The sequence below is a fragment of the Pinus tabuliformis genome, chromosome X (genome assembly GCF_031772625.1).
Source record: "Pinus tabuliformis cultivar Carrire ecotype Pingquan chromosome X, CPIR1, whole genome shotgun sequence".
Lineage (NCBI taxonomy): Eukaryota > Viridiplantae > Streptophyta > Pinopsida > Pinales > Pinaceae > Pinus > Pinus tabuliformis.
This window is the reverse complement of record NC_142308.1, coordinates 899,712,800-899,740,277: the sequence shown is the minus strand read 5'-3', so window position 1 is coordinate 899,740,277 and position 27,478 is coordinate 899,712,800.

Genomic DNA, 27,478 nt, shown 5'->3' with positions numbered 1-27,478 from the left:
TACATCATCTTTCATCCTTTCATGACCGCCACCCTGAATCATATTTCACAGATCGTTTTCACCTCTATCACAATCATTAGCTCTGTTCCGTGTCACTGATGTGGGATTCATTAAGGCCCTCCTTTGATGGATCGCTTCTTGTCGACTTCAGCTCATTATCCAAGAAGTTGATCTAGGAACACTCCCTCAATACTTTGAAGCTTGCATGCCTCAATGGCAAGTTTCTCACTTCCGGCGACAGGTATACATCAATGACCTTTGACCAGAAGATTTTGCGTGGTGTTTGACGCCAAGTCCTTTATTCACACCACGTGAATTGTACTGCAGTACCTTGAGGGTCATTATCATTATCGGTGATTCCTCTCGCACTTGTTAACGGTTTACATCATTGACCGGTAATCAAGCGATGTCTTTCCATGTTCGACTTCAGCGCAATTCTCACATGGATCGACTTGTACGTAGAGTGAAGATCGAACGAGTTTGAAGACCCCGGATCTAGTTTCATCCATCCGGGATGCGATATATATTCAGGAAATATAAAGACATTTGACATGTACATCATTGCAGCAGATGATCATCCTACTCAAAGGATGATAATTTTCACCAAAATTATCAGTCTACCATCAAACGATTGTCTGTTCTATGTACCAAAATGAATTTATAAAGTTGAGCATGGGAATGCCCGCCTCAGCTAGATCATGAAAGCAGTATGAAAAATAATGTATTGTATTGTATCTTATTACAGGTCACCTCTCAGCGATTGAATGAACTTCGGATCCTCCTGATAAAGCATTTCACCCGATAAACGACCTCATACTTTAGGGGGCAACTGTTATAGACATTTTTGTGCCTTACAACATGAAGCCTGAAATGTCCATAATCTAAGGGATCCAAAGTCCCTAAACATGTTGTTCCTACCCCTAGAGAAACAAGGCCAGCAAACCACAACACTGAATAAAAGTTCTCCACCTGAAAACACTCAAAAAAAAGGCAATTTTGGATCATGTCAACTGCTCCACTGAGCATCTGCGCTGAATGTCAACTGCTCAACTGTCTACCTACGTTGAATGTCAACTGCAAAGAAGGCTACCTGCACTGGGCGAGTTTGGACATGTCGCACAGTCATTCCTCAAGGTGTCAATGCCCAGGAAGCTTCCAAAATGACACTTGGATTGGGGAATTCGACTGGTGATGAGTAAGAGGTTCTAGATCTCCAAGTGGAAGCAAGAACCTCCAAGTGGACTCAAGAACTGAAGAAGAACTGAAGTGAGAGAGGACACTAGTCAACTTCATGCCAGCCTCAAGCTGACTCATCCTTTCACCAAAACTCCTATATATAGATCTCTCTCATGAGGTCTGGAGAGGCTGGAATCTTGTGAATGTAAGGAATTGCTGTTGGTTTGAGTTTAGAACTATTGGGTGATTTGCTTTGAAGGAGGTGAAGAGGAGATTTCTTTCTGCTGGGAAAGTGATGCTGGATTGGGCCTCTTATGGTTGTATCACTTCCTGAACCTTACTTCTTCCATTAATAAAGCATTTGAGGTTCTTCTATATGCATGTGTCTCAATGGTGTGTTGTTATACTTGTGTATTTGATTTATTCTAATCCTTGAATCAATTATGAATATATGCTTCTTGTAGTTTCCCTCTCTTGCCATTTTGCAGGATCTTGGTGTAGCTGGGCCAGTGAAAGAGCAAGGAGCTGGGGGCAAGCAGCAAAGAGAGAAGATTGGATCAACCATTAGCGAAAGACATCGGTTAGTGGATCTCTTTCTCCCCTCTTTTACATCTCATCAAGAAGTAATCTCAGATAGCTTTGCTTTGATTTTTGTTAAGGAACTATCACCCTTAGAGTGGGATAGGGTCATTCCGTATTGGATACTTTTCCCAACAACATAGCCCAATTTGCATCTTTGTATGCTTTCAATGTGAAGTTCTTTCCTTTTGGGTACCATATTCCCTTTCAAATATATGAATATCCTTTTTGTTTCTAGTAGATTAATTTGTTTAGGAGTTGACTAATATATTTCCATCAATCGAAATCCCAACATTATATCTAGTCTAGAGGATATCATATATAGTAAAGTTCCAATCATAGATTTGTAAATATTTTGAGCAACATCAAGTGATTCATCATCTACACACAACTTGTATCCAATTTCCATAAGGGTTGAGATAGTTTTGCAGTCTTCTATTTTGAACTTTTTCAACATATCCTTTACATACTTATTTTTAGAAATGAATATACCTTCTTACTTTTGTATTGTTTAAATATACCTAGGTAAAAACTATGCTCCCAAATCATCGACATATCAAACTCAAACATTATCTCATCAACAAACCATTGTACTTTATAATATTTATTTCTTCCAAACATAATATCATCCACATACACCACCACAATTAGGAGTTCATCTTCATTGGCCTTTATGTACAAGTTACTATCAATTGCACCTCTCTTGAAACCCTGCTTTTGAAGGTACTTGTCCAACCTAAAGTACCAAGTGTATGGTTCTTGTTTAAGTCCATGCATTTCCTTCTTTAACTTGCATACATCGTTAGGATTATTTAATAATAAAAGGCCCTCTATTTATCCTATATAAAATTCCTCTTCAATCTCTCCATTTAAAAATGCATGCTTCATGTCCATCTGGTATACTTTGAAACCGTTATAACATTCAAAAGAAAGAAACATTCTGATTGCCTCCAATATTACCACTAGTGAAATTTTTTCTTCATAGCCAAGACCTTCTATCTATGAATAGCCCTTACATACTAGTCTTTCTTTATTTCTGATAGATTTATTGCTAATAATATGTCCCTATTCATTCATCTTATTTTTGAATACCCATTTTGTACCTATGACATTGTTTCATGTTGGTCTTGGTGTTAGTTCCAAAGTCTTTTTCTACCTCCTTGTTCATAACATCTATCCAATGTTTTTCCTTACTTGCTTTAATAAAATTTCTTGGCTCAATATTTGACAACATGGAAATTTGAGCCTGATATTTTGTATCTACAATTTTCCTCCTCATTTGAACTCCTTACCTTTTATGACCAATAATTTGGCTATCAAGGTGATTATTTTATACATACCTTAAGGGGTATTTTAAATGAGTCTCTGTCTTTTCTAATTCTTCATCCTATACTCCTTATTCTTCATTGACATGGTTATGATCTAGTGAATTGATAAAACATGTTCTCTTTTTCTTGCTAGGTAGCTCTTTATCAAACTTTACATCTATACAATCCACAATATTATGCAATATTTTATTGTAGCACCTGTAACATTTACTTTTTATTTAGTATACCAAAAATATTCCTTCATCTAACCTGGAATAAAATTTACCTAACTTTTCATCATTTTTTTATATAGCAATTGCTTCCGAACACTTTAAAATTTTTGATAGATGTTTGTTTACCATGCCAGAATTCATGTGGCGTCTCGTCACAAATTGGTTTGAGATGTGTGCTCAGAATATGAACTATTTTGTGGACTGCTTCTAACCAACAGGTTTGAGGAATGTTTCTCCCTACATCATGGCTTTGGCCATTTTTTATTCAGACCTAATATGTCTCTATGAAACTCCATTTTGTTGTGGAGTGTGTGAAATAGTATACTTCCTTTTAATATCAAGTTCATCGCAAAAGTCTATAAACTCATCTAAAGTAAACTCACATCGTTTTCTAACCTTATACACTTTATCTTTAACCATGTTTGATTTTCTGCTAATGCTATAAAGACTTTAAAATTTTCAAATTCCTCTAACTTGTTTCTTGATAATGTTACCCATTTCAAACAAGAATAGTCATCGATTAACAACATGAAATATATTTCTCCTCCTGGTGCTTCTATTTTGGAAGGTCTACACAAACCTATATATACTAATTGTAGAGGCTTATTACTTGACAACTTACCCTTGACCTTGAATGAATTTTGAACCTATTTTTACATTTGGAATGATTTAAAAATAGGATTTTTAAGTTTCGTATTATTTGGTAGATCTATAAATGCTCTCTTTTTACTAATCTTGATTATGTGATCAAAATTGAGGTTCCCTAGTCTCTTATTCCATAGTCAAGATTCATCATGTTTTCCCATGTAGCATTTTTTATTATCTTCCTTCAAGATATATACATAATCTTTTCAAACTCCTTTAGCCAAAAACCTCCCTATTGTTGTTGACCTTATCTCACAATCCTAAGCTTTGAAGATAAAAGTACAACCTCTATCACGCATCTGACTAACACTCAAAAAATTATGTTTCAATCCTTCAACAAATAGTACATCCTGAGTCTTTCCTCTTCCATTATTCAAAATTATTGTACCCTTTCCTCTAATTTATCTTTTTGCGTCATTTTTTAATGTGGCATTCCCTATTTTATTTTCATCTAAATACATAACCTTGTTTTCTATCAACATCTCCATGAACTTTTTCATGTATTCCTCCATCATCATGTTTCCCAACTTAAGCTCAAAATACTCTTGCAATTTCTTTCTTCAATAGTGCTCAGACAAGTATACTCGCTCAAAATACTCCTTGAAATTTTACAATGTCAAAATTTTCTTGTCTAAATGTTTGACTTACTTGAGTCCTTTCCACCCTAAATTGACCTTTCCCTTTAAGGTGGTACATGGAAATTTGGGATTTCAAATTTGATGAGTACTTGAATAGTTTCAGATACTTGTTGGGTCCTTTGTTTTTGAAGATATTTTTGGAAATATGTTTGCAGAGTAGTCACAGAGGAAAGAATGGGTAGATCCGTCGAAAGAAGACCACCAGAAAACAAAAAGCGGCAAGTAACTTATGTTGGGACTCGCACAGCTATAAAATAAGGAAAGCACAGCCGTAAAAGAAGGAAAAGTAGGCTCAATTTTTAAAGGATCAAGAAGGATAGGGACAAAGGCACCAATTTTTGTCAAAGTTGACTGGATTAGGGACAGGATCAAGGACCCTGGGAAATGACCAAATCAAGCAACTAATTCTATAAAAGAAGCAATAGATGGGCCAATCAAGAAACTAGAGCTAGAATCAAAGCTAGTATTACAATTACTGATGCTAATGGTATACGTGTTGAGAGTATGTAACTTTCACAGAGTTATGAGTCTTCCTTTCTTGAGTTGTATTGATCTGATGTAATGTAACTGGATCTGGAGATAGGTGAATGCACAAGTCTATGTGAATATTTATTGTAATGAATACCTAAATAATAATTGAGTTGCGGTAATGACTTGTGTAATACGGTTTGATGAATGTGTGACCCCTTTAAAATTTTTAATTATGAATGCACAATTCTTTATCTATTAATCCATGAATGGTTGATTTGTAATTAGATCTGGTTGCGATGAATGGTACTATGTTTAAAATGAATGAATAATGTAATGATAGTTTTGGTTTCACGCCACTCATCTCAATCTCTCTTATCATTCTCTTTTCTGGCCCACCACAGGTGAGACGCTCCTTTCCTTAGAACAGAGTGAAAATGTCAGCGATAAGCTAGACTACGATGGTAATTTGTTAGAAACCTTGAGCCAAACACTGGCTCTATAATGTTCCAAATTTTTCGTCAAAAAAAATTTCTTTGTTGGGACCCTAAAATTACAAGAGGGATCTAGATCATGATATATGCAATTATTGGTGACGGTATTTAGGATTGTTAGCATGAGAAGATTGATAATTTTATTCTTCAATGGGCTCAACTGAGACAAAATATTATGCACTGGTTCAAATAAGAAGTTATGTATTTTGAGCCTGCTTGTGACCAATACAACATCTTTTGATGCAAGTTCCTTAAAGATTTGCAGAATTGGTTGAGGTGATTGGAAGTTAAAGCAGGGGTTGAAAGTTGCGTTAAGCACCATAGAGACCAGTCTTCATGTGATTTGGCTAAACTTTACCGATTATATATAGATATAATAAGGGTTGTTGACTTTTGGGTAAATGCAACATTAGAAGGTTATATTATTGAGTTTTTAACTGGAAAAAATCAGTGCTTTTCCAAAGCGGAAGTAGTATTTAAGTACGGGTTGCGAGGAAGATTGTTGAAAGAGATTCCAATTTGGATCAAAGTCCTGATGGTTGAAGAAAATATTATACCATACCAAGAAGAGTGGATGGTTTCTTAAAACCCTTAGTACTATGGATTGTATCTAAGGGGACGAACGTTGTGTAGTTGCGAAAAATGAGGGGTTATTGTGATGGATCAAGAAGAGTTGCATCAAGTGTGAGATTTCAAGGCATTACGGAGGGCACAAATAGTTGACAAGTTGCAAGAAAGGAAGTTGAAGTAAATTAGGTGAATAAGAAGGGAATTACAGAGGATAGGATAAGTGGTGATGAGTTGAACATCGCAAAGGAATAACATGGGTAATCTGGAGTTGCAAGGAAAAGGAGAGATTGAGTGATCTCCTTCTGGAAAAATAAGAGGTGTCAATGGAAGTGTTGTAGGGAGTTTGAATGGGACAGATGGACCCCACTCAGATTCAGGAGGATTTCATACACTTGAGCCAATTGTCTAACCGATCATGGTGTCTAGTGAGCATACTCTAGTAGATGATGATATGCACTTTGTGATGAGGTGGTTATTCTTGGAAGATGACTTATTCTTTTCTAGTGGTAGCCTACAACATAGGGGTACAACTCATCCTCTCCCTAACCTTCCCTTGGTATCATATCGATCTTGATAAAAAAATTCTAAGTTGAGTGAGACTCTAAAATTTCAGCAAGTACATTTTAGATATAGTACCGATAGTTCTAGTGGAGGAAGTAGTTCTAGTAGTGGTTTTTAGTCAAGTTCAACCAGTTATTCTCAACCGAGTTCCAAGGGATTTATAATATTTCAACCTTGGAAAACAACCATCGCTAGAAATATGGTTGGATTACTTACCCAGTACTCAGAGTACTCAGGATGAGGTGGTGAATATGTTGAACAACATTGGTAACTGTGTGAGGCTGCTTGGAGGGCTAGATAGACTCTTGATGTTGCCAAGCTCATTTAGTTCTAAACTAATTTATGAGATTAGGAACTATGATGGTTCATTAAGTGAATTGATGCAAATCCTAGTGCCACCATGGCTATAGTTAAACAAGAATTTCTTCAATAATTTAAGTTGCCTCAATCTAATCTGCAGGTTTTGGAAAAATTGTTGGACATGAAAAAGAGGGATGGAGAATCTGCTTGGAAGTGTATGCAGAGATTCAAATATGCTATCAGTAAACTATTTTATCACATTGATCCTCATCATTAAAGAGAATTCCTCATTAAGGTTTTTTTACCAATGACTAGGATTTCGTTGTGGAAGCATAAGATTGATACATTGTAAGATGCTTTAGAGAAGGTGATGTAGATCAAAGAAATGGTGGGATACCCTCAAGATTATAAATTGGGAACTTCTTCTACTGATTCTACTATTATGGCACTTCAAAATCAAATTTCCAACCTCACTAAAGAAATTGAAGGAACTTTCTCCTACATGACCCATGAGACCTTAAGTTTTTTGCATGCATTATGAAGTTGAAGGGCATCATGTTATGGAGTGCCTACAGCTCAAGGGTCTGGGACAAGATAACATGCCTATGGGAACTCCTCCACCACCACCACATAGTGTTGGGGTTGTGAATATTTCTTCAGCAATGCCTTTTGAAGGACCTACTCATTATCAAGCATTCCTGAATCACCAAGATATGTCTATGAACGACTTTTACAAATTTTGCAAGTCTTTTGGTCATTTTCCTCATTTATGTCCTACTTTACAAAATTATTCCACTTTTGTGAATTTTTTGGATCACCCACACATCATACATACCAATGTTGATATTTAAATGCATTGGTTGATCACCTGGATCACATAACTTTTCAAGTCAATGATACTCCTCGGGGACAAGGAGGAGGAGCTCCAAGGGGAAGAAGGACATGAGGGATAGGTCCAATTAGATGTTACAAGTGTAACAAAAAAGGGCATTTGTGAGGGACTATCCAATGCTGAGAAGGCCTTAATGTTCCCATTGTCAGGTAAATACACATGTTATGGAGGATTTTCCAGAACTTATTACTCACTCGGAGGAGCGCAACTGAGTAAAGGGAGCTAATATTGTTAATGTTGAACCTCAAGAACCAGAACCAGTTGTGCAACCTAATATTAACAGTGTGACCAAAGGAGGCGAAAGAAATGGGGTTGATATTGGAACTCCTAAACAATGGACTATTATAAAGTCAGCATCACCCAAAAATTCCTATGATCTTAATCAATAGAAAGAATAATACCGAGTTGCAACTTAACTATTCATACAATTGGTTTCTTCTCATAATCCATGTGTTGAGTAGCAAGAACGAGTGCATGATAAGACACCCAAACCATCACATGATACATCTCAAACAATTTTAGAATGGCTCAAGTTATTTTTGCATATTATGAATGATTAGAAACTAACTAGTTAGTGACGTAAGAAACTAAAATAAATTGTGAAGGATGGTCCATTCTCAGAAGAGATTATTTCTGCTAATCTTCGTTAAAGACATTCTAGGAGGGTTGGGAGAAATAAGAAGAGAATTGGAAGAGAATTATGAGTCGATGCATAGATTTTTGGATACTAGATCAAGGACTCTATGTTAGATATTGGCTCAGATGCGAACATTTTACCAAGGAAAACATGGGAGGCACTAGGGAAACCCAAGTTAGTCCTTTCCCAAATCCAGTTTTGAATGGTGAAACAGTACTACATTCTGCCTATTGGTAGATTGGAATATGTTGAGGTTGATACTGCAAGTGTAAATACCTATGTAGACTTTGAAGTAATAAACATTATGGGTGACAAAGACCTATACCCATATTTACTAGGAAATGACTGGGCATTTGAAAACTATGCAGTCATTGATCTCAAATTAGAAACCCTGACCTTTGAAGTGGATGGAGTTCAAATTATCCAACCATTGGATCCATACCAAGGCTCAAGGTGTACTGAACCTATTGATGATGTTGAAGAACCCAATTTGTTAGACCATTTATAGTGACTCACTATTGGGAAGAGAGAGGATGACATCAATCCTACGACAACCGGATCTATTAGATGGAAAAGTGTTCAAAGAATTGAGGTGGATTTAGATGTTGTGATGGGTGATTAGCAGTAGGGAGATCATGATTTACATTCACGGCATTGTGAAACTGTTCGATGCCTTTGATGGATAAGTACTAAGGTATAATATTATCTTATTTTTAATGGTGCTCAATCTATTGTGAATTTTATTCAAGAAGTGGATTCCAAAATAAAATAGGTCAAAAATATTTATTTGATGAATGTTTTGTTGCAAGCCACCCCCACAATATGGTGGGGATCCCATCATGACCATCTTCATGATTGGGATACTGTGAACTCTGCAATGATACATAGATTTTCAACTCCAGAGATCCCCTTTAACAAAATTCCTACTTATGATGGACGCACTAGCTCGCAAAAGCATGCATATAATTTGTGTTCCATATGGATAGACATTGGTTTACCATTTGTGATGTGGATACACCTCTTCATTCATATATTGAATACTATTCCATGAGACTGGTATTTCAAAAATGAATTGAAAAGATAAATAGTGGATTGGGATCATAATTATTGCTCAGTTAAGTAGTGATTTTTCATTCTCTGGCACCAATGCGAAGATAGTTGAAGCTATAAAAGCTATTAAAATGGTGTTATTCCCCTTTGGAAACACCATGGATGAATGTAGCAGATATGGATTTTTTGTGCATCAATAAGAATCATGCTTCCATGAGGTTGTAGCCTACAGGAAAATCAATAGGAAACTAGTATGATGACCTGGAGGAGCTTAGGTACTTTCCTTTTAAAGAATATAAAGGAGAGGGGGATAATGGAAGATCATGTAAAAGATGCACCTCATTTGAAGCTGCTAAAGTTGAAGAAACTAAACATTGGGACCAAAAAAAAGGTCTAAAATTTCTTCTATTGGTGATTATTGGGACGAATAGACAGCTAAATAATTTTTGATTTTCCAAAGGAATATGAATATTTATTTCTTGGTTCAGTCTCAGAACTAAAGGGAATTAAAGGAGATTTAGGGGAGATGAACATAGATTTGAAATTGGATGCAAAACAAATCAAACAAAAACATTACTGATTAAACCCAAGAGTTAAAGAAAAGATGAAGAAAGAGATTAACAAGGTGTTGGTTGTAGGGGTTATATTTCTAGTTGATGAGACAGAATAGATCAAGCCAATTATCATCCAACACAAGAAATATTCTCAAGAGATTAGGGTGTGTGTTGATTATAGAATCCTTAACAATGCTTTCGTCCATGACCCATTCCCTACTCCTTTCAATGAAAAATTCTTAGATAATGTTGCAGGAGATGAAGCTTATCCCCTCACTAATGGTTTTTTTGGTTATAATCAAGTTCAGATTGCATAATAAAACAAGAAGAAAACTACCTTCATGACCAAATGGGATTCTTATGCCTATAATTCCATGCCTTTCGACTTGAAGAATGGTCCTACTGTATTCTCAAGGATCATGATTACTGCCTTCTGAGACTATATTCATATGTTTCTTAAGGTTTACATGGACGATTGGACAATATACAATTTGTTGAAGAAACATTCTAGTTTACTAAAAGTGATGTTTGATCATTTTAGGGAGATTCAAATTTCCCTGAATTTGAGAAAGTGTATATTTGTTGTCCCTTTCGGAACATTGTTGGGTCACATAGTGTGTAAGGAAGGGTTATGTGTGGATCCTGCCAAAGTTGCAGTAATACTGAATATGCTACCAAAAAATATTGTCAGGTAATTGTGGTCAACTCTGGGAAAAACAGGATATTATCATAGGCTCATCCAGAATTATGATTTAATTAATGCACCATTGGAGAAGCTCTTACAGAAATCTGAAAGGTTTGTTTGATTTGTTGAATGTGATTTTTCATTTGACACCCTGAAGGAGAAACTTTCAAGTGCACCCATATTGGCTTATCCTGGTTGGAATAAATAACTCCATGTTCATATAGATGCATCAGGGATTGCGTTGGGAGCTATTTTGATGTAGCCAGGAGAAGGTCTCTTGGATCATCCCATTTTGTTCCAGTAGAAAAATTTCTACTACGGAGAAGAATTATACCACTAAGGAAATGGAATATATTTCTATGGTGTGTTCATTATAGAAGTTCATAAATTATCTGTTGGGAGGTCCATTTATGTTTTTCACTGATCATTCATCTCTAAATTACTTAGTTAATAAACCTGTATTAGAAGTGAGAATATGCCAATGGCTTTTGTTATTTCAACAATTTACATTTGAAGTCATTGTCAAACTAGGTCATTGGAATGTGGATCCAGATAACTTATCTCGATTGGAATAAAGAGAATCGGGAGGTTTAGTTGATGATAAATTTCCTGATTCACACTTATTTATATTTAAAGAAATCCCAGATTATTTGGAGGATGTTGTATTGTTTCTTTCAACAGTTCAATGCCCTAATGATTATACACCCACTCAAAAACAATAGATGGTTGTTTGTGTTGTCGATTATCAATTGATTGTAGGACAACTATATAAAATGGGGCTCGATCACATTTTTCTAAGATGTCCATTAAATGATGAAAGGGATGATATTCTATGGGAATTCCATCCGAGATTTGTAGGAGACCATGTTGGAGGAAAAGCCACTTCTCAAAAATCTTACAAGTTGGCCTCTAGCGGCAAACCTTATTTAAGGATGTGAAATAATATACAAATCAGTGTGATATTTTCCAACGAGTTAGTCGACCATCTTGAAGGGATGAACTACCTCTACATACATTTAGGGAACTTGAAGCATTTTAAAAATGGGCAATTGACTTTGTCAGAACAATCAATATCCCTGTGCGACACTCATGTACCAGGTATATCATTACCGCAACAAATTATCTGACACATTAGGTGGAAGCTTCTCCTAATAAATATTGCACTGTTGATAAATACAAGATTTATTTTTGATAATATCAACACTAGGTTTGGTTCCCCATAAGCCTTACTAGTGATCAAGGTTCTCATTGCATCAATGATATGGTTCATTCCCTACTACAAAATTTTATGATATAGCATCATAAAAGCATTCCTTATCATTCACAAGTGAATGGAACTATTGAAACCTTTAATAAAATATTAGAGAAGGGTCCTACCAAAATCTGTTTTGCGAATAGGGATGACTAGTATGAAAGGATTTCGACAACTTTATGGGCTTATCGCACTACATTCAATCGGTTGCATAAGTATACGGCATTTTAATTTGTTTATGGCAGAGAATCAGTGGCTCCAGTTGAATTTATAGTCCTTAATCTCTTCATTTCTCGTGATACCAAGATATCTAAGGATGAGTCCATCCTAGAGTGATTACAAGAGTTATGGAAAATGGATGAACAACATTTCCTTGCAGAATTACATCAGATTGTTGAAAAATACAAATTAAAGGCTTCACATGACAGACACATGAAGAATAAGTCATTTTGGTTGGAGATCAAGTATTACTTGAGGACATAAAATATCAAAAGCATCTAGATAAATTGAAAATGCATTGGCTTGGTCTATTATATGTTGTGGAGATCATAGATTTGGGAGCATTAAAGCTTGCTCAATTGGATGGCATCCTTTTGCTTGGTTGGGTCAATGGTGCATGCCTAAAGCCCTATTATGGCTCATAAACTTACTTCTTTTAATGCTCTCTATAAAGGGAGTATTAGTTAGGTTTTTACCTTAGGGTAGTTGAGTCAATTTTAGTCAACATTTGCTTTTTTTTGTCAATTGCATCAATAAATCCTTTTAGTTACGACCCATCACCAGTCATTGTGGTTGGGGAGGTGCCATCGTGTCCAACCTGTCATTTCATTAGTCATAAATACATATCTTTTCATTCATCAAGTCTTGCCGTTTTATAATAGATAGTAATCAAATTTGATTGTATTTTTGTAGGATCCTCAGTTGCTTTTATCATCTTATCAGTCAGTCATTTAAGTTTTTAGTCAAAGTTGAGAAATTTTAGCCATAATTGTGAGGTATTTCGGGTTTGTATTGAATTTATTAGTAGTAAATTTATGGGATAATGGTCTAGTCATTTCAAAATTCCACCAAACATTTCTATATATCCCCAGTTGTTTTTCATTTGCATGTCATTCTACTTGCGAGTTCATTGAGTCTTTCATCTTGGCTCTCATTTCACCTACCTATATGTCCCCATATTATTGTTGAACTCTGGTTAACATTTTCTACCATCATCATTTTGCTGCCATGGGTCACCCTTCAAATCCTGTTGCCTCTCTCGCTCCATTTGATTCCCGCCTCCATACTACTAATCATCTTCTTGGGAAGTATGATAAAGCTTCCTTAGTTGATATAAATTTGTATGACCACATCTTGTTTCCTGCACTCTGCTCTAAGGTCTTCATGCAGCCCAATATGTGACTTGGTGCTTACACATCCCATAAAATAAAATATGAATTATGCTAGTTAAAGCAGTCGCCTTTGTTGATTTTGCATGACTTACCTATATTTAGCACTACAGGGGAAGTCATGTGTTTTACTAAATCTTTCATAAGTAGATTCCATAGATGATCCTTTTGGTTGGATCAAGAATATCCAATCCATGCTCATGATATTCACAGGCTCACAATACTCTCTGCCTATGGCTTTGATGTCCCTAGGGAATTTCAAAGTGTTTCTCTAACACCCTCCTCCCACATTTACCAAAGTTAATAGGTATGCTAGGGTAAACATGTGACAAGAGGCTACTATTATGTGATTCAACTCCTCATGTACAATTAAGAAATTAGAAGTGACAAAACATAACCAATCTGACCTTCTACACATGCTACAAAACCTTCAGGATCCAACCAACCCTTCCAGATGACCAACCCCTTAGGTAACTTGACATTTTAGTGATGTGAACCCTCAGTCGCTTGCATACAAAGCCATGAAAGTGACCAAGACCTTCCGGTCATTCCCACAGCAAGGAATACCAGCAATGGTGAATTTTTCTTAGCAATTTAATGCCAACGACCCCAGATTCCAAGCCACTTTTTTAGGGCTAGCTCTCAGGACACTACCCAGAACTTCATGAAACCTTCAGAACTTATCAATAACATTGAAACAATGATATTAATGCAAACACTTGAATAAGGAATTGTTCTGACCCCTATTATCTATGACAAACATTTTTTCAAAATTGTCCCAATTATTTATTCTACATGTCATAACAACATATATGAGCATAGGAGTCTCATACTTATCTAAGACTCATTGAGAAGCATTGATGCCTGATCACAGTAGTTGCAATATCATCGATTAGGTCATATATTCATTTTTCATTCATTTTTTGTTCAAAACATGATGAGAGACATACATCAAGTCTATCATAAAACATCCTCATAACTAGCATATATTCAATAGAAAAAAAAAAAAAAAAAAAAATAATAATAATAATTAAAAAAAAAAAAAAAGATATAAAACCCATAAAAATCACATATGAACAAGTATATTTACCCATAAAATATAAAAGGAAAGAGTGCTTGTTCACATATTCAAATTGAAACCAAGTCTGTGACTTCCATGTTCTAGTCGACCATAGATTGGGTTGAACCAAATCTCTCTTTCAACCAATCACCCTCATGCCATATTCCAAGCATGAATGTGGGATCTCATGAAACAAATAAAACAAAACCAAACTAGGGCTTCCAAAGGCCAAACCACCTCAACCCTCAACCAATGATTCAAACTCATGGTCGAACATCACTAACCATCACCAGATTGGTCTCTACCCAAGTTGTCCAAGGGCTCTAGAGTATTTTTTCCAACTAGGGCTTCCAGGACTTGTGACTCAACCCATAGTTATTGTCGGGCTTCCAGAGCATTTATCCAACCAAGGCTTCCAAATCATTGTCCAACCAAACCTTCCAGGACTAGTAACTCAACCCAAGTTGTTACAAGGCTTTCAAAGTTTTTTTTCCAACCAAGGCTTCCAGGAACTAATAACTCAACCCATATCCAAAGGATCATAAGCACCAACCAAAAAAACATAGGTAAACCCACAACACCATGGTTATCCAGGAAATGGCAAAGCTAGGAAAAATCAATGTCAATCCAGGCAATCATCCATGCCAATGAAATATCATAACCAAGAAATCTCATGCATATGACATGCTTGCACACACTAGCAAGGAAAACATACATGCAACTCAGTACTTGCAAGAAAAACTGGATGTAGTTGTTGATCCCGATGCCCTCTTGCGCTTTCATGATTTTCCTTTTCCTTCTTGATCTAAATCCCAAGTATGCCACACTCCTCCAAGAATTCTCCAACAAAAATCTAAGTTTCCAAGAGTATGAAAGAGAGAGAGAGAAGAGAATGACAATTCCAAAAACTGAACTAACAAAAGCATGAACTAATCCTCAAAATCCTTTTTATTAATGATGCCTCTATTTTCTTAGATTTTTCATTATTTTCCTTCATTTTCCTCCTCATATGCAACATGTGACCTTTCACCTTCCTTTTCTCCTAATTTCCATTATTTTCATAAATAAATGCCACTTTTCCTTTCCAAGTCTTTGTCATTTCCTTTGCCAATTTCCATAGCCATTGATTAATCACAAGTGATCTCCGTTACTATGTTTTTCCCAACATTTATCTTGGAATACATGTCCCATGACCATGGTTATTATTTTTCCTTTATTAAATTTATTACATGGATTTTGACCAGGGTTGTTACAGAACCCTCCCCCTTGGGGTAACATCATCCTCGGTGTTCAATGACACCTAAAAATAACAAGATCGCTGAAAATAAAAACATATTGCCCATGGAGCTTTATAACATAGCTCATTGTAGTATTTACAATGAACAACCTGTTGAAAATAAAACCAACATAGAAACCACAACAATCATAACAACCATAATGGCATGACACCCATACCGCTAATTAGATCTTTATAACGTAGCTCATGACTTTATTTACATCCATATACATATATACACATGTACCAAAACATCACACCAAAACATATGCCAAAAACATTCATTCAACTAGTGAATAGGGAAGGATACATAGCTCGCATCTGATCATCCATCTCCCATGTAGCTTCGTTGGGCCCAAATTGCTTCCATTACACTTTAACCTACTCAATTACTCAGTTCTAGAGCATGACCATATTTTTCTACAAAATTCACTAATGTTTTGGCTGGAATTCTCCTTCTAGCTCCACCTGTAATAAAGACCATTCAATCACATGATCAACATCTTTAAAATATTTATTAAGTAATGACACATGGAAAACATCATTGATTTTCACTATCTGAGGCAGTGCAAGTCGATAGGATATTGATCCAATCCTTTCAAGAATCTTGAAAGGTCCACAACACTAAGGTGTCATCTTGGCACATGACCCAATCCTCAAGGAGCTCTTCTTGGGCTTGATGTGCAAGTACACTTGTTCTCCAACCTGAAACTCCTTAAACAACCTATGTTGATCTGCATAAATTTTTTGTTTGTCATGTGTTACCTTCATATTCTTCTTGATTACCTACATTTATTGTTCCATGTCTACCAACATCTCTAGTCCTATCAACACCATGTTCAGTGGATCACTCCAACTAATAGGAGTATTACAACTCTACCCATAAAGTTCCTCAAACAGACTCATCCTTGGAGACTCCTAATACCCATTGTTGTAAGAAAACTCAACCAGTGGAAGATACACTTCTCACTTTCATTGTTTATGCATCACATACATCCTCAACATGTCCTCCAATATCTTGTTATCCCTCTTAGTCTTTCCATCTATTTGAAAAAGATAAGATGTGCTAAATGCCAAATTTGTCCCCAAACCTACAAACAACTCCTTCCAAAACCTGGAAGTAAACTTAGAATCCCTATCTGATACAATCTTCCTTGGAACACCATTTAACCTCACTACATCTCTGATAAAGACTTGTGCTATCTCACAAGCTAAATACGTATATTTCATTGGAATGAACTGGGCTACTTTTATAAACGTTTCCACCACAACCTTGATGGAATCATGTTGTATAGATGTCCTTAGAAAACTTGTGATGAAATCAATGGAAATGGCCTCCCATTTCCACTATGGAGTTGGAATCGGTTGTAGTAAACCACTTGGATGCTCATACTATGCTTTTACCTATTGATTATCCAAGCATCTGCCACAAACTATGCCACTTCCTTCTTCAGATTTGGCCAATAATGAAACTTCTTCATTGCTCTCAATGTCCTCTAATATCCTGGGTGGCCTGAATACAGCTTAGCATGAAATTCCCTCAAGAAAATATTCTTGAGCTCACTACTATCTGACACATAGATCATGTCCCTAAATTTGACCAATCCATCCATTGTAAGATGATATTCCACATCTCGATCACCTATACCTTGTTGTAACTTGTGCATAAGCTCCATGTACCTATCATCCTATTGTCCTACCTGCAAGATCTAATCCTATAAATCCATCCCATGGGAGCTCATATCCGCTATATGATTCACCTGCATCCTCCTGCTAAGAGTACCTGCAACCTTGTTCTCTTCACCTTTAATGTACATGATCTTAAATTCCAACTCATTGATCGTAGCTAACCACCTCTCTTTCCTAACATTCATATTTGGTTGGTAAAATATATACCTCAATCCACTGTGATCTCTCATCAATACAAACCTCCTACCAAGAAGATAATGCCTCCACATCTTCAATGCATGGATGATCATTGCCAACTCAATATTATGTATCAGATAATTCTTCTCATGCTCATTCAGTTTCCATGACTCATAGAACACTACCTGCCCTTCCTGCACAAGGACTCCACCAAGTCCTCTCCTGCAAGAATTTGTACATACCACAAACTCTTTATCCGGATCTGAAATATTTAGAACTAAAGAATTTGTCAACAGCTTCTTCAACTGCTCAAAACTTGTTGCACATTCCTTTGTCCATTCAAATTTCTTACCTTTCCTTTTCATTGATGTGATAGGATAAGCAATCCATGATAAGTTCCTTATGAACCTCCTATAGTAACCTGTTGATGGGCCTCTAAATTAGACATAAATTAAGGGCCATTTGACCATCCTTCAGCACATTAAACCTCTCCTTTTGCATTAGATAATGCATTTTTAACTTTAATATGTTCATTAGGAAGGTTTATGGATAATTGTACATTTGTGCCTAATATTATTTTTTGTGGAATATTATGAGAATCTTGGGTAGATTGTGGAGATTTTGAGGAGATAATCTAGGGATCTTTTCCCTACTACAGGAGGATCACTGTTAAATAATAAATCAACAAGATATTTTGGAATTATGGCACATATTGTGGAGCTCCAATGATTGAGAAAATCTAGGAATGTGTTCCCTTCCATTTAATGCAGATTCCTAGTATTGGGAGAGAGATCCACCAATAAAGGGATTGGTGGGGAAATATACCTCCTTTCATGAGGAATGATTCCTAATCATTTGGATAAGTACCAGGTTGAATTTTCCTCTAGGGTTTTATTTTTATTAGTCTTCTTGTTGAGAGAACTCATATTTTCGCAGCTCCACTTTCATTTCTTGTAGGGATGTAATTGTATTGATGGAAATAATGAAGATTGGTGTAATGTTCAGCTTCTAAATCTTGGTCTCCTCCATATTAATCTGATTTTCCTTAGGTTTGGCCATCCCAGGAGCCTCGGACACCTTTCGTATCATTTACTTTTCTTCTTTTCACTTCTTATTCACATGCATCTCTTGTTCTTATTTTTTCTATTTTTGCATTTAGTATTGATGATTTCTTGTTGTAGGATTGGGTTAAATGGTTGAAGTAAGTTATTTTTTAGGATCAAAAGCATCATTTCATCATTGGAACAGCTTTGGAAGGTCATATTAATCATTGAGCTACTTGGATTAGTTTGTTTATTCCCAAATCTAGATTTCTAGAAGTCCCTTGTGGCAAATAACAATAAATTTCTGCTATTTTTTAGAGCATGCTAACGAGCTTCAATCGAGTTGATTCCACTTCCATTAGATCACAAAAACATTATAGTTAATAACAAAAATTACCCCATTGCATTTTCACTTGATTATGTTAGGCATTTGATAGATTTACTAGCTCACTAGTTCTCGAATTTCTATATTTTAGACTATTAATTTTTTGTTGGACAGTTCTATGAATTGGATAATACAATGATGATTTTATTTATTTCCACATCCAATGAAATAATTTTTTAATGGATCCAGACTCTTTAAAATGTAATGGTTGACATTTATTTCATGACCTTTAATTTATGCAATTAGAATAGGTTTATTTCCTTGTATTTTCTTTCTTGCAATAGGTTAAGATTTCCATTTTGAGCATTTCATTTTCTGCAATTAGTTTAGGATCTAATTTTATTAAATTCACTCCATTACATCATGATAAAAACAGAAGGACACATTGTATGTTGCACATATAGTGTCAATACCTCTTAAGTTTATATGAACCTTGGGTTGATAATATTAGTTGGTAGCCCTGGGAGTTGCAGCATTCTTGTTGCAATACTAAGGGTCATCACTTTTTGGTGTCGTTGTCAGGGAGGTGTCAAAGTAAGAATTTTTTTATTCCCTAGTTGATTCATTTATTTTACTTTCTGCAAAAACAAAAAAAATATTTTCATTTGGCATATTTCATTTCAAAAATATAAAATTCCATTCCATTAGCATTCTTATTCAAAAAATCACCAACACCAACCCCCCATTTGATCACGTGGTGCAGTAACAGCCACATCACCATCCACTTTTGCAAGTAGAAGAAGAAGAGATGGCAGAGAAGATAGAATAAATGGATGGAGATGATGACAATGAATAAGATCCTATTTGATTTCCCATTCAAGATGTTTATGTTGGTGTGCACATGAAGAACATCCCTCCATATTTTCTTCCAAACTTTCATGGTCTAAGGTCAAAGGATTCGGAAACCTTTCTCTTTGAATTTGAAATTGTTTGTAGATATTATGGTTACTTATTAAACACTTAAAAATTTAGATTGTTTCCAGTAACATTGAAGGATAGAGCTCTTAAATGGTTCATGAGTTTAGGGACTAATTCAATAAGATCATGGAGTGAGATGCAAAAGATGTTTCTAGAAAAACATAAAGATTGTGATCTTAAAGAATAAATCTTTACAATGAATCAAAAATAAGATGAGAGTCTAGAGGAACTAATAGAGAAGTTCATGTATAATGTTAAGAAGGAAAAACTGCATCATTTAGGATCTGACACGCTAAAAACCCTCTTACTTAGAACAATTAGAGATGAGTCGATTGATCTCCTTAATCTCATGAGTAAAGGTGATGTATACCAATTATCATTTGGAGAAATTTGTGAAACATGCAAACACATATCAAGAGGAAGGGAAAGAGTAAGTAAATCGGCATCAAGATCAGTAATTCAAGCTAAACTTGGAAGTTTATTTGATGACTTTAAAATATAAATTCTTAGCAATCTAACCAAACAAGTAGAAATGTTAAGAATGCAAGATGAAGAAAAAGAAGATGTTGGTATTTGTGTTATCCATGAAGAATCACATGATGTTAAATATTGTCCATCATTACCAAGGTTGAAGGAAGTTTACCAAAAGGACAATGGAGCAAGTCAATTTCCAAAGCAGTTATGTTATGTAGTTCCAAGAGGACCATGGTAGCGATTCAACCTAATATGATGCGAGAGCCTAATTCACAATTTCAATCTTATGCACTTCCATCTCAAAGTAATTGGAACACACCCTTTCTTTGGAAATCTTAGCCATCTCAACCCCAAAACCAATCTTGGCAAAAAGGTTGGCAAGGAAAATATGGGAGCCATCCACAATATCCTCAATATTTCCACAATATCCTCCATACCCAACTTCATGCTATCCCTACCATTCACCTCCACCACAACCACAACCCCAACCACATCCATCTCAAATATCCACTCCCACTCAACTACCTGTACCACCATTTCTGAACCCACACAATGAAGTAGCTCAACCCACTTACTATGTTGAGGTACAACACTTCCAAACATTCTTGATCTAAATGGTATTGATATTAGCTCAAGAATATTATCACAAAAAAAGAGATTCTCTTGATATCATTGAAGGACCACATCTAGAAGAAGAATATTCAAATGAGAATACAAAAGGATCATGGGCTACATCAAAACCATAGATTGATAAATCTCCTCATGGTTAGCATCAAATCGTCCATGTGTTCAAGAGAACAATCAGAAAAAAGAATAAGATTTGAATTTCATGGAAGAAGAAGACATCCAAGATGATCCAAATCAATAAGTGGACCAGGGGCATCATAACTATATTGAAATATGGTGCCAGACAGTCACTAAGTTGCAGCAATACTCTCTTCTTCAACTGTGCTTGATATCATCAAAGTCAAAGAATTCGGTATCTTACACCCAGGTACATGTCAAAGAATACAGTTCAAGCCTACACATCAATTTATTTGTCAGCTTGATGTCCACTTCGCTTCATTGGAAGTATTCCTACACTTGAAAATGATTTTGTTTTTTCAAGTAGAGTAGGATAGGAAAAGAATTAAAATAAGATTAAAAACAAAAAAAAAAATCTCAGGTGAAAACCTCCTTTGAGGCGCCTGGGATTGGCTCATTGATTGAAAACCTCCATGAGGTGGTCAATGGGTTGGGAAAAAAAGAGAAAAAAACAGAAAAAGAAAATATCCAAGGTGAAAACCTCCTTTGAGGAACCTAGGCAGACCTACTAGTTGAAAACCTCATTGAGGCGGTTAGTAGGCCTAGAAGAAAAAAATGAAAAAATAAAAAAAAATAAAAAAAAAATTGGCCCATGTACCTCTCTAATGCATGCAAGTTCTCTCCAACATCTGCAAGCAACAAAAACAATTTGGCACCAAGAAAAAAACAAAAAAATGGTCAAAATTCTAGTTAAAGGAAGTCAAACTTAGACTTTCTCCTCCTTTTCTCAGATGCTCCAGAAGGACCAAGGCCATGCCAATCCATCACCCTCATCTATTTCCACCCATCATTCCCAAGTTTTTCCCATTTATTTTCCTTGTTGTCATAAAATACTACAGGAAGGTTCTGTTTTACTACAGGAAACAAAAATACATAGAGCAGAAAATTATTTTTGTCATATCTTGAAAACCATGCATCCATTTTCCAAGTTATTTCAAGTAGAGATGCATATGGATGATGGTAACATTCTCAAGCAATTTTAGCAAATTCCAGTGTATAGTTTTTGAGAAATCAACCTCCATCACCTAAGCCATGTTTTGATTTTCTCGATATTCATGCATCCATTTGAAAAGTTGTTTCATGGGGAGATGCATATGGATGATGGTAACATGTCAAAGCAATTTCAGAAAATTCCAGTGCACAGTTTTCAAGAAATCGACCTCCATCACCTACAGTCATTTTTTAATTTTCTTGATATTTGTGCATCCAATTGCAAAGTTGTTTTCTAGGGAGCAGCATAAGGAGGATGGAAACATGCTCAAAAAATTTAAGTTCAATCCAGTATACCATTTGGGAGATATGGGTTTAAATAGACTGCTACAGGGTTTCCTGTAGTACTACAAGATGGCCTAGTTTACTACAGGAAACACGCTGAAAGCTATTGGAAGGTATGGAAGGTGAAATAAAGTGTAGGAAAGATGTCTAATGGTGGAATAAGGTATAGGGACGGTGAAAATCACCCATGGCCAAAGCCAACACTCCAAGAAGGTCGGATTTGACTAAGATATCTTGCTCATGATAACTAGAAGACAGAGGCTTAGAATAACCAAGCTATGAAGACCTATGCAAAAACAAACAAAGAAAATTTTCACCTCAATAGGACTATGGATCGATCATCAACTCAACAGTAGCATGCATGTCTCTCCAACAACCATCAGATAGGTGCAGGTATGCAATATTCTTGACCTCTTCTCTTGAGCATATTATAGTTAGAAATTTATTTTCAATGCATGAGAGATGAGGTTTTATAAGCTAAGGATGGGTTAGTAGTCTCAGCTACCTTCAACTAGTTAATTGTAGCTCACTCCTTCACTCATGCAATGTGGAAAAGCCAAATTAAGAAGGGTGATGATTTCGAGGAATGGGGACAACAGTTAAAAGAGGAAATTTGTGCAAAGTCCAAGTCACCAAAGCACTCCAAGCCCTCCATCCACTTCATATCCACTATCTATCCATCATTCATCCATCCCATTTCATAAGAAAAAAATTAATATTTTTCAAGAACAAACCCTACACTCTATCTCACCCTAAAAATTTCGAGAAAAAACACATAAAGCACATCCTTTCCATTTTAAAAAACCTACAATACTCCCTCTAAGCCCAAGAATTATCCTCCAAATCCTCTACATCATTTATCATCACTCCCATATAGTTAGAAGACCCTGAAAGAGAAGGAATGACTGTTATAGGAAGGCAGAATGTTGTTCCAAGAAGGAAGAAAGGAAAAAATTGTGCTAAAAACCAAAATGGAAGTGCCTAAGAAATACCTAATTAAAATAGAGAACTCCAAGGCCATTAGGAAATCATCTAGGCCACAAAAGAAAAGAAGAAAAAGGCAACAAAAGGCAAGAAGGCATTCAACATAAAAATAGAGCTCAAACTGTAGTGATGAAAAGAGGATTTCCAAGAGGTCTCTAATCTCTTTCTAACTTTTGTCCAAGGCCTAAAAGATGTTATATAAAGGTAAGAGGCCATGAATCTTAAATAACCCATCTTGCATAAGGGGAAAAAGGTAGGAATGTACAAATCAGGGAGGCCACCAGGGCCATGAATGAGGCACAATGAGGTCACTAAGTTGCTCAGAGGATGAGAAACACTTTTAGAAGGGGGTGTGATGGGCCTCCAAATTAGACATAAAAAAGGCCCATCTAACCATCCTTCAGGATATCAAACCTCTCTTTTTGCATTAGATAATGTATTTTCAACTTTAATATGTTCATTAAGAACGTTTATGGATAATTGTATATTTGTGCCTAATATTATTTATTTTTGTGGAATATTATGAGAATATTGGGAAGATTATGGAGATTTGGAGGAGATAATCTAGGGACATGCTCCCTACTATAGGAGGATCAATATTAAATAATAAATCAACAAGATATTTTGGAATTATGGCACAGATTGTGGAGCTCCAATGATTGAGAAAATCGAGGAATGTGTTCCCTGTCATTTAATTCAGATTCCTAGTATTGGGAACCTGTTGCGGTCACCAACAACCCCCCTCTTTGTTTGGTATTAGCAATAACATGAAGCAAAGGGGGACCCTTAACAAAAAATCCCAAAAATATTTTTATCAAAATTTTTGTATTTAACTCCCTAAAAGCTATATCGCATCGCAAAGAGAGAGTGAAGCATTTTCCTATGCACGTAAATAAGCTGCAAAGAAGCGATGCGAAATTCATCGCATCGCATATTTTGAAAGCGCCCTTAAAAGAAAAACCTAAGGAATCGCCGACGGCCGATATGCGATGTCGCATATCGCAACGTCGCATAAGCAGCGCACAGTGATCAAATGAAAAATGCGATCTTGCGATTTGCGATCTGCGATCTTACAAACTGCGATCTTGCGATTTGCGATCTGCGATCTTACAAACTGCGATCTTGCGATTTGCGATCTGTGATGATTGAGACTATCAATTGCTGCGATGACACCTCTCGACATCGCAATCCCCGATGCTATGATGCAAATCGCAGAAACCACTCATCGCAAAGTTTCCTCGGCATGATCTGTAAACCCAAAATTGAGTGCGCACCTTAAGGGAAATTAATGATTGCATGCCTGAGTATCCAAGGATGATCGTGTTGCGTTTTTCGAAGAGTCAAGTCATTATGAGTGTCATGATTATGCATTCATTAGAACTTAAAGCTTTCATGTCAATCTTTTCGTCATTTCTCTTTTCCTTTGCGTAAACTGTAAGGCAGCAACTAATATAAATCTATATGCAGGAAACATCTAAGGAAAAGGGGAAAGCGCCAATACTAGAAGAACAGAGAGGAGATGCCTTCGCAAATGGATGCCGCATGCAGCAGGACTGCGAATTCCAGAGTATCACTCAACAGACACTGATGAAAATAGACTATCCAAGACTCAGAGTCAAAGGCGCACAAAAGCAGCATGTTTGCAAAAGATCCTGAAGCTCAGACTGGGTAAAGCAAAAAGAAAAACGCTAAAGAGGGAGGACGCTCCAGAAAAGCCTGGAACAAAGAACGGAAGCAATTTTCAATACGGAAGATTGTTCAGGCAACGAAATCCCTAACTCATTGAGTCATTTGCACGGCCGGAAACCGAAATAGCAACAGCACAATCAGTTTGAAAGAAATCTGGGTTATACTAAGTATACACACAGCAAATACACCCAACCAGAGGAAGATTTTCGAAAATATCTTCTAGTTTGTCAGAAAGAGGTGCCAGCTTTTCTTATTTCTACTTTTATCGCTCGAACAAAAGAAAAAGACAACCAGCCGACTCTTTCCAGGCGAACCTTGCATTGCTTACAGCACTAAGGAGCAGATACAGAAATGGTTAGAAATTAGATTCAATTTTTAGAAATAAATTTGTTTTAGTAAAAGGGCGGTCATTTGAAGCCGTTTCCTAAATTTGTGTAATTAAGATTAGTTAGTTAGTAGTATTTAACCCTTCTCATGGCATTTGGAGAAGGGTCCGGAAATTTTTCAAAAAACTTGTCCTCAAAACATGCACTTTTGCACCCTCGGAGGGGGTTTTGATGAATGGATGGATCGACATTTATTTATGTTTGCATTTTAATGTTTGCTACTGATGTTGCACTTCTGTACTCTTAGTAGATGTTAGAAGTAAGTAGAGATAAATCGTTATTGCTTGAAGTTTGTGAGTGAAATCAGTCATAAATGGTACTTTTATCTCTTGATTAATTTCTGCTTATATTCTTAGAGTGATATACAACTGAGTTGTTTATATGTTAATGTATGAATGTGTGGGTTACCATTTGGCACTTTTGTACGGTGGAGTCATTTATTTGTGCTTGACATATGAATAACTTATTATGCGATATGTTGTTCACAACTGTTTTGCCTAACTTCTTATGCAGAATGGTTTATCTTAATTGATTTATATTCTTATGATAGCTGAATGATCTTTATTACCAGTTATTGTATGAAATCTTTTTAGATCGCATGATGAAAGAATTCTACCCCGGGTTAGTGTAGATTAGATGTGTTGTTTTTGTTAGATTACAGTAGCATAGAGTCAGTTTAGAGTTTAGAATTAAATTAGCTTAAAATTACCTCTAGATTAGCATCATCAAAATATATACACACACACATCCTTTAGATTGGGAAGCTGGTCCCATTATCCCCAGTCGGACCCGCTACACCAAACGGGCAAGGAGCCGCCAACCAGGTTCCGGACCGGGTGGGTATCCCCCTTGTTGTTGACCCGATTTTAGGGCCCTCAACAGAACCAAATCCACTAATCAATGTATTTTGGTGGGAAATTCTTCCTCCTTTCATGAGGAATAATTCATAATCATTTTTTATAAGTACCAAGTCGAATTTCCTCTAGGGGTTGATTTTTACTAGTCTTCTTGTTGAGAGAACCCGTATTTTTGCAGCTCCACTTTCATTGCTTGCAGGGATGTAATTGTATTGATGGAAATAATGAAGATTGGTTCCATGTTCAACTTCTAAATATTGGTCTCCTCCATAGGACTCTAATTTTCCTTGGGCTTGGCCATCCCAGGAGCCTCAGAGCCTTTTCGTATCATTTACTTGTCTTCTTTTCACTTCTTATTCACATGCATCTCTTGTTCTTGTTTTTTTCTATTTCTGCATTTAATATTCATGATTTCTTGTTGTAGGATTGGGTTAAATAGTTGAATTAATTTCTTTTTTCGGATCACAAGAATAATTTCATTATTGGAAAAGCTTTGGAAGGTCATAGTAATCACTGCGCTACTTGGATTAGTTTTTTATCCCAAATCTAGATTTCTGGAAGTCCCTTGTGGCAAATAAAAGTAAATTTATGCTATTTTTTATAGCATCATAACGAGCTTCAATAAATTTTATTCCACTTCCATTAGATCAAGAAAACATTATTTTTAATAACAAAAATTACCCCATTTCATTTTCACTTGATTAGGTTAGGTATTTGATAGATTTACTTGCTCACTAGTTCTTGAATTTCTAGATTTTAGACTTGTAATTTTCTACTATTTTTTAGCATTGGTTAACAAAGGTAATTTTGAGTAATTCCACTTAGAATGGATATGTAATACATCCTAGTCAATAAAACATTTTTCCCATCCAATTTGGATTTAATTTTCTTGGTCATTCAGTGAATTATAGTTTTCTATAGTAAATCTGATGTTTTTTGTAGTACTCTTCCAGTGTGTGTATACTTGCCCATATTTGCTCAAGAATATTGGCTATTGTCCCTTAGGGTTGAATCAAGAACTATGGGCTCTAA